This window comes from Podarcis cretensis (assembly GCF_951804945.1).
Source record: "Podarcis cretensis genome assembly, chromosome: 7".
Classification (NCBI taxonomy): domain Eukaryota; kingdom Metazoa; phylum Chordata; class Lepidosauria; order Squamata; family Lacertidae; genus Podarcis; species Podarcis cretensis.
Genome location: NC_137176.1, coordinates 58,379,640 through 58,387,525, shown reverse-complemented (window position 1 = coordinate 58,387,525; position 7,886 = coordinate 58,379,640). Strand labels below are relative to the sequence as shown.

The window sequence follows — 7,886 nt, the reverse complement described above, 5'->3', positions numbered from 1 at the left end:
AAACAATTGGGCTAAATTTTGATAAACAGATGCCTTTTGTTTAAATGGCCTTTTGCTTCCTATATCTAAGCTACCAACCCCAGCCCAGGACTGGTGTACAGAATGTAAGCATTTCTAAGTAAAACAAATATCTCAGCCTGTCTCTACATTCCCTCAAAAAACAGCTATTCTGCACATGTCCTTGTATTCCAACAGCAGATTGTGTTGTGTATGCGGTCGAAGGGCTGACAGCAGAGCCAAGAGAACAAGCTTGGGTGCACATGCTTTCTGCTGTGGCTAACAGATAACCTGAGCCACAACAAAAGTGTCTTTCTTTGAACTGTTCTGCGAGGTATGTTGGAGCAAATTGCTTTCTGTTGTTATGCCGAAAAGTTCACTCTCCCCTCCTCCTCGCTCCAACGACATCTTTCCCCCCTCCCCTTTCTTCATGACAGACTAAAGAACTCATTGGGGCTATAATGAAAGGCAGACCGCGCTCCCTGTCATGTCAAGAACGGTGCAGTCGGCAAAGTCGACATGATTTCATGGCTAATGATTCACTCGCTAATATCAATGTGGGCTGCAGTGAGGATAACCAAGTTGAGCTGTCTTAGATCAAATGATTCAATTAGGCCAGCTGTCCCTATTTGTCATGGCTCAACTCGCTTTCAAATTACCTTTCCAAAGTGCATACGTGCCTTAGCATAGAACTTAACAGCTCAACTGTTTTTAAAAAGTGGCTATTTAGGCACGGGCAGAAGAAAGTTGCCCTTTGTATTATGCAGAGTTCCCCCCACCTGGTAATAAACACCAGCCATTAAACTAACCTCGCTTTAGACTGAGGTAGGAGTAACCCCAAAATATGCATCCTGCCAGTTTGGGAAATCCAAATGGTGTAGTGAGGTGGCACCCTCAGCAATCTTCAGGGAGGGCAACTGCCAGCCTGGCTTTCTGAGCCTCCTGCTTGAAAGAAGCAAGCAGCAGAGTCTTGTGGGCACCAGCAAGAGTCTGGCTGGTGCAAGTGACAAGCTAGTGAGATCACTTGCTGGCAGGAGATGGGTTTTCCTTTGCTGGAGGTAAATGGAAGGCAGCTTTGGAGAATCTCTATCTGAGGGAGAATCCTTAAGTTAAGCCCTCTCCCTAGCTAAGGCTGCTGAGAGTGTGTGGGGGGGGGGACACAGGACTATTGCTCTACCAGACTCAGAGCCAGCAGGGGTTCCACAGTTTAACATTTACTTTTTTAAAAAGTAACCTTTGTAGAACAAAAGTTATTGAACAAAATGTGCAGGCATCATTCAAAACAACTTCTTTTAGCCAATAGCCAATAAGCGAAGTCAAAGCTGTGATTGACAAGTGTTACATAGAAAAATTGAGTAATACAAGTCCAAGGAAAGGTCCCTAAAACTGCTTTAGAATGACCTAGGAATTCCCTTCTCTATTTTTAGAAGGAATTTCCTGGGTCAGCCTACACCAGTTTCATGGCTTATTCCAGTGAGATCTCATGGAACTCTCACAAGATCTCACTGGAAAAAGGCCACCTCTGCTTCATGGCCTCCTCCATGAATTTGTCTAATCCCATTTTAAAACTGTCTAAGCTGGGGCTTTCCTTCATCTAGTGATGAGAGACAGATGCTCCCAAAATTGGCTTCATTGACTGATTAACCATACCCTTGTCTTTGTGTTCCTAGAGGCATATAAACTGGGCAACCATAGATAAACCATGATATCTTGAAACCATATTCTCCTATAAGCCAGGGACAATAATGCTGGCCTAGCTAGCATTACTGAGCTTGTATATGTGAAATGCACTTAGAAATTACAGCAAATGCTAAATAACTGTTAAGAAGTATCCTGCCATATTTCACAATATGTGAGCAAAGATGCAGTGGCCTGGGGAATAGATGGCTGGCCTTGGAAGTTGGTGCTTGTTCCTTATAAAGGTGCTAGGCAGATTATGAATAATATCATACATATAGTTTCTGTTTGGCACAGGAATTCTGTGACTGCAATGCCAAGCAAAGCTTAACCATTGTTCTTTGACAGGGTGGCAGGTAGAGGAATTATTTTCTCATTCCACTACAGAACAGTCAGGATTGGTTAACGTTATTTTCAATTAATAAATGTTGATCTGCAGAATGTTTAGACTTGGTTGGTGGTAGACTAAAGAAAATGCTGGCATGGGGTGAGGGGGGGGGTAGAAGGTACATCAGGATCTACTAGAAAATCCCTGGGTGATCTGCCGTAGATCAGAAAGGGTTTTTGACTCCCAGTTGTTTGAACAACAGTAACAGTTAAAGTGATTTATCCCTCAATTTATTATTCTGTTAGAATCCCTGATCTGTAATTCAGATATCGATTTGTACATGCTTATACAAGTGTATAGCTCAGAGGGTGGAGCTCATTGTACCTGGACTACACCTGGTATATGGGGCAAGTATTAATCTGGGACCTGTGTGTTCTAGTACATTTAACTACTATTAGATTCTTCTTGGGCTGAGACTAGAATCCCCCAATTTTTCAAGAATTGTAGCTATGCTAAAAGGCAGAGAGCTAGCTTCAAATGACTATTGCTGTCCAGACCAACAATAAAACTAAACTATAGGTTACCCTAGCATATGGTGCAACAGAAAAAGGCAACTTTGAAGCTAGTTTAAAAAAGAAAAAAGGAAGCAAAATGCAATGCATTAGGGCATGAGAAACATCTGCTGTGTGCCCTGATGCTATTATGTCCCACATTTCTTTACTCACTACCAGTGATAGCCAGTGATATGGAGAGAATCTTAAGAAACACAGAATTTCATGAAATATGGACCCAGGTAAGTTATACTAAACATTGCAGTAGAGGAAGAGAAAGCTAGACAGGCAAGTCCTGTTTTCTGTGACAGTTTCATGTTTAGGGGTAACATCTAGTTTGCTCATTGGTTCTATCAAAACCCAAGTGTTAGGCACAGTATCAATAGTGGAACAGAGCTGTTGTCCTTTCCAAGCAGAGGACGGCTAATCAAAGCATCAAGACTGAGCAGAAACTGACTTATAAACAGACAAAAGAAGATGCAAAATTATCTTTTGCATATAAAATTAATTCCATTTGTGCAATGTAAGAATACATACACAATGACATTAGACCAGAAAGGAACCTTTTTTGTAATATCAGATGCTCATTTGTTGATTTGAAGAAAAATAAAATAAAACAAGCATTAGGTCTGCCAGACATATATTTACTTACAATGCTAATGCATTTTGGATTTTTTCCTTGATCCAGTTTCATATGAAGAAGCAACTGAAACTGAATCTCTATGAGATGGAGGCTCTGTGGGTGATTGGTACAGTAACCTGCTGTTGATGAGGTTGCATTCCTCTTGTAGGAGCAGGTAGGTGGTCTGGGAAAACTCTTAAAGTACTCAAATAGCTGCAGTACTTTTGACCTGCTAAGTGCTATGACCAGGGGTTGGCAACCTAAGGCCATGGGCCACAAGCGGCCCACAGGGGTTGTTTAACCGGCCCCCAAGCTGCCCCCGAACCGAGCCGCCCGCTCACTTTTTTGTGCTCGCTTTTGCGGCCCTGGAAATTGCATGTGCGCATGCGCAGACGCCAGACATCGCGTCTGTGCAGACGCAGATCCCGGAAATCACAGGTGCGCGCGCTCACACACATGCACGGCCCAGCCCACAGAGGGATCTCTGCTGAAGTGAACCGGCTCAGACGAGGTAAACCTTGCTGACCCCTGGCTATGACCATTCCACAGCAGAGATATCCTTGCTTCAATAATTCATGCCCTGGGAACTTTCTTGATTTGAATACTGCAAGGTTCTCTGCGGGAGGCTGCCCTTGAGGACAACATGAAGCTGTAGCCAGTGCAGACTAAGGCACACTGACTTGTAAAATTATCTGTTGTTTGCTTTTATCTCACTTTCTTAATTTTGCTTCATCTTCTCATGGTTGGTATTTAAGGGGCAGATACATAAAGCTGATTTAGTTTGGTCCAAAAATCTGCATTGCTCAGTGAGACAACTTTCCCCTCTTTGGACCACAGACCTCTATGTTGCCTTAGAAACTCCCTCCAGTTTCAAAGAAGTTTGGTATGAGGAGCTGTGGTTTAAGAAGAGACCCCTTTGAACACATGGAACAAGTTATACCGTTCTTTGGGTCCAGGCCAAAGTCTGGATTCTGATGCTTTTTTACTCTAGTGCTGTAATGTTGTTCTTGCTGTCTTAACCAAATGCAGCCCTCTGCAAACATTTCCTTTCCTCCATCCCCTAGGAAGCATCAACTCCCTCCCTGCATATTGAAACTTGAAAGCCTTGTGGATAGCTTAGCATCTGTACAACAAAGGCTTGCAAAGTGCTAATGGTGTGTGTTATGCTGTATAAATCTTTGCCTGCAAATGCTGTACAAAGCAGAAGTGAAAAGTGTAAAAACAGCAAAAATATGAAAACTGTAAAGATATTTAATGTGCAAAAAGAACCAACGAATGTGTGCCAGCTCAGCCAGTTGCCTGAGGGAAAATCTCTTGATGGGGTGGCGATTCAGCTGTCAAGGTGCCTGAGTGGACTTGTGGTCATCATAATGATTGGCTATGGACTGAATTCTTTCCCCACTACAAGAAGGCAATAAACAGAAAAGGTCAAATTTATTCAAATGAATCGACACACATTTTGGTAGAAATGCAGGCAGGCTCGTTAACCCGATTCACATCTTTTGTGTCAGGTTTCTAACATACCATACATCTGGAAAAATGCAATGATTTGTAAAAGACATAATGTGCTGTTTCTCCAAAGAGTTTGTTTGCAGTCTGTGATAAAAATGATGCACTTTTTAATAGAGATGGACTCGTAGAATTTGAAAGAGTCCTGGTCTATGGAGAAAAACAATAACAGGATAAGCTGAGTTAGCAGGATAAGCACAATGCATTTTCAAACTGGAAATTGATCATCTCTTGCTTCTCTGCCTAGATTATTGGTGAGATCATAAAGGATGCTCTACAAATGATCTATTCCATTTAAAAAGGAATTGTGTTGAAGGTGCTGTCTGCAGCATCAGTTCTTTTAGCAAGTGCAGGTGGTGTTCTTTTTTTGAAACCAACTGTGTTGCCATCCCCCTTTATAAACTGTCAGCAGGCAAATGAAATGAATTAAAAAGCATCTCTCTCTCTCTCTCTCTCTCTCTCTCTCTCTCTCTCTCTCTCTCTCCATTTGTGCTCATAAGGTGGGGACAAATGTGTTTGGTGGGTGGTCATCAGCAAGTTTCAAATAACATTGTTTAGGAACTGAACAACACTTGCAAACAGAATCCTGGGCTGGTACATTTGTGTCTCAATATGCTTGGCTTTTTTTAAAAAAAGAAGAAGACAGCTTTGTCTTTTAAAGAGGGGTGGGTGGGTAAGCAACCACTCCACATCAAAATCTGAGGATTTTGGAGGCCCCTGCTGTTGGGGGCCTTAGACCATTCATTTAATCACTAAATTAACTCTTGAGATGTCAGAATTCAGGATTAAGATAATGCTGTAGTTTCACAGCAATGAGTGTTGTAGCACTAAGGAGTTACAGGCAAATTATATAAATTCTTGTGTAGGATATCACCAAATGCAACGAACATGTGAAACAGAAAAAACAGAGTAAAGATTATATCTGTCAGCTGTGCTACCATATGTTGATCTGGCGGAAGTGCAATGCAATGGCGACAATTTCTGCTTTATTGAATTAAGATCTGCTTTGATTCCCATTATCTCAGAACAGCCACCCTTTTGGCTATCCCCATCAATTTCCACCTTTAAGCAAGTGCCCACATGGCCAAATATTAGTTTACCCTGGACAGTAATGCAAGATCTCATCTCATTAGTGGTAGGCAGCATTTTTAAACTTCCTTTCCATTAGAATCAATGGCATTTACTTCTGGGAAAACCTGTTTAGGATTGTGACATTTTGTTTTGATAAAGTAACACTAGCCATAATCTGAATAAGGTAAAGGTACCCCTGCCCATACGGGCCAGTCGTGTCCGACTCTAGGGCTGTGCGCCCATCTCACTTAAGAGGCCAGGGGCCAGCACTGTCCGGAGACACTTCCGGGTCACGTGGCCAGTGTGACGAAGCTGCTCTGGCGAGCCAGCACCAGCGCAGCACACGGAAACGCCGTTTACCTTCCCGCTATAAAGCGGTACCTATTTATCTACTTGCACTTAGGGGTGCTTTCGAACTGCTAGGTGGGCAGGAGCTGGGACCGAAAGATGGGAGCTCACCCTGCCGCGGGGATTCGAACCGCCAACCATGCGATCGGCAAGTCCTAGGCACTGAGGTTTTACCCACAGCGCCACCCATGTCCCTTCATGATCTGAATAGCTACTGTTAATTTCAGGAGGCTAGTTCAAAGGAAAAGGTTATGGCAGAGAGAGAATTGGCTTTATTATTCCTACATACCGGTAATAAGTAGAGAGAAAGGGTATTATTTCTGTGTTTGAAGAACATCTAGACAAGGTTAAGTATTAACAAGCCTTCTTGTTCTTCTTTCCTGTGCTATTACCCTTTCTGTGGAATTTGCCTCCTCAGTAAACATGGCTAGCAGTAATCCCAAAAATAATTTCACAAAAAATTCTACTTCCTCTATAGCTGGTATTTAATTTGCACCTAAGCCAATTTAACAGGGTATACTAAGGGAGAATACTTTTGAGCGGTCATGGTGGTGGCTACTACCATTTGCTCATATTGAAGGATGTCAAAGCAGGACTGAAGGAATGCAGATAGAACTTTGAAGAGACCTGTTTTGGAGACTGTAGATGTGTATGGAGGCTTGATTTTGCTGTGCAGATATTTGGAGTAGTTTATTCATTTTATTTATTTCATAAAATTTCTATTCTGCTTGATTGTAAGCACCAAAAAAACCCCTCAAAGTTAATAATGCCTCTTCTCACTTCCTGGCATTTTTACTCTTCATTTGGTCAAATTCTGCAGTTGTACCAGGCAATTGTTGCTGTCTTGTTTGGTATTTATGTTTGGTTGTTTCTGTGTTATTCCCCAAAAAGTCAAATGAAGAAATAATTTTTAAAAATCCACAATGTGATTGCTAAGCATGCCATCAACATCTCATGTAGTTAGGCGCTGAGAGTATGCAAAGGCAGTGTGAGCCTTCCTCAGCACTGCTCATTTTACTTGCTGCTTTTGCTATGTATCTGTGGATCAATTAAAACAGATCATCTCATTGTGGCAGAGGGCATAATACTAATAGAACTGTATAATCCCAGGATTTCCTGTCACATTCATTTTCTGTTCTAAAATTTACTTATTTTACTGCCACAGCACACTGAAAAGAGGCTTTAATTGGAATCTCCATAATGAGCTTAGATCTTTGACTAATTACTTTTTCCTGAATCTGAGCCATCTAATTTGGGATAAAATTCCTGCTAAATAGTTGGGGACATTATTAATAGCTATTTCTCAGGTAGCTTCATTGGTGCCTTACTGAGCTAATTAAATTCATTACCAAACTGAAATCATCTTTCAAAATTAAGTGTGTGGGGGGCACAATCCAGTAAAAGTTAGTCACAACCTAGTCCCATTGACATTAATGAAGCTAAAGGACACAGTTAAAGCCAATGAATTTCAATGGGATTCAAGTTGTGATCCTGTCTCCCTTTACTTGGAAGTAAGTCCCACTGAACTTAGGCTGTTATCCAATTTGAGCGCTCACAGGCCAGTGTTTTCTAATGGGCAGTGTTTATACTAAATGTTATAAGATTTGCTTTAAGAGAGTCTTTAAACCTCTTTTGTTGACCACCAGCATCATGCTTTCCATTTTTAAGTTCAGAATAGAGTAGTTGCTTTGGAAGATGATCAGCAGGCATCTATGCAACATGACCTTTCCAATGAAGCTGATGTTGAAGAATCAGTGCTTCAACACTTTGCTTCTTCCAGGAC

At 41.7% G+C, this 7,886-nt stretch overlaps 1 long non-coding RNA gene across 2 annotated transcripts in view; it reads left to right on the top strand.

Moving 5' to 3' along the window:
- Positions 1-219: 219 nt before the first annotated feature.
- The window catches only part of LOC307220684, a 33,798-nt gene continuing 26,131 nt past the window's right edge, over positions 220-7,886 (top strand). Inside the window, exons 1-3 of one of the 2 annotated variants that reach the window (XR_013841043.1) lie at positions 220-331; positions 3,242-3,350; positions 4,240-4,612. This is a non-coding gene — a long non-coding RNA (uncharacterized lncRNA). Of the gene's footprint in view, positions 332-3,241; positions 3,351-4,239; positions 4,613-7,886 lie in introns of those variants that run through there. The other variant, XR_013841042.1, reaches the window with a different exon arrangement.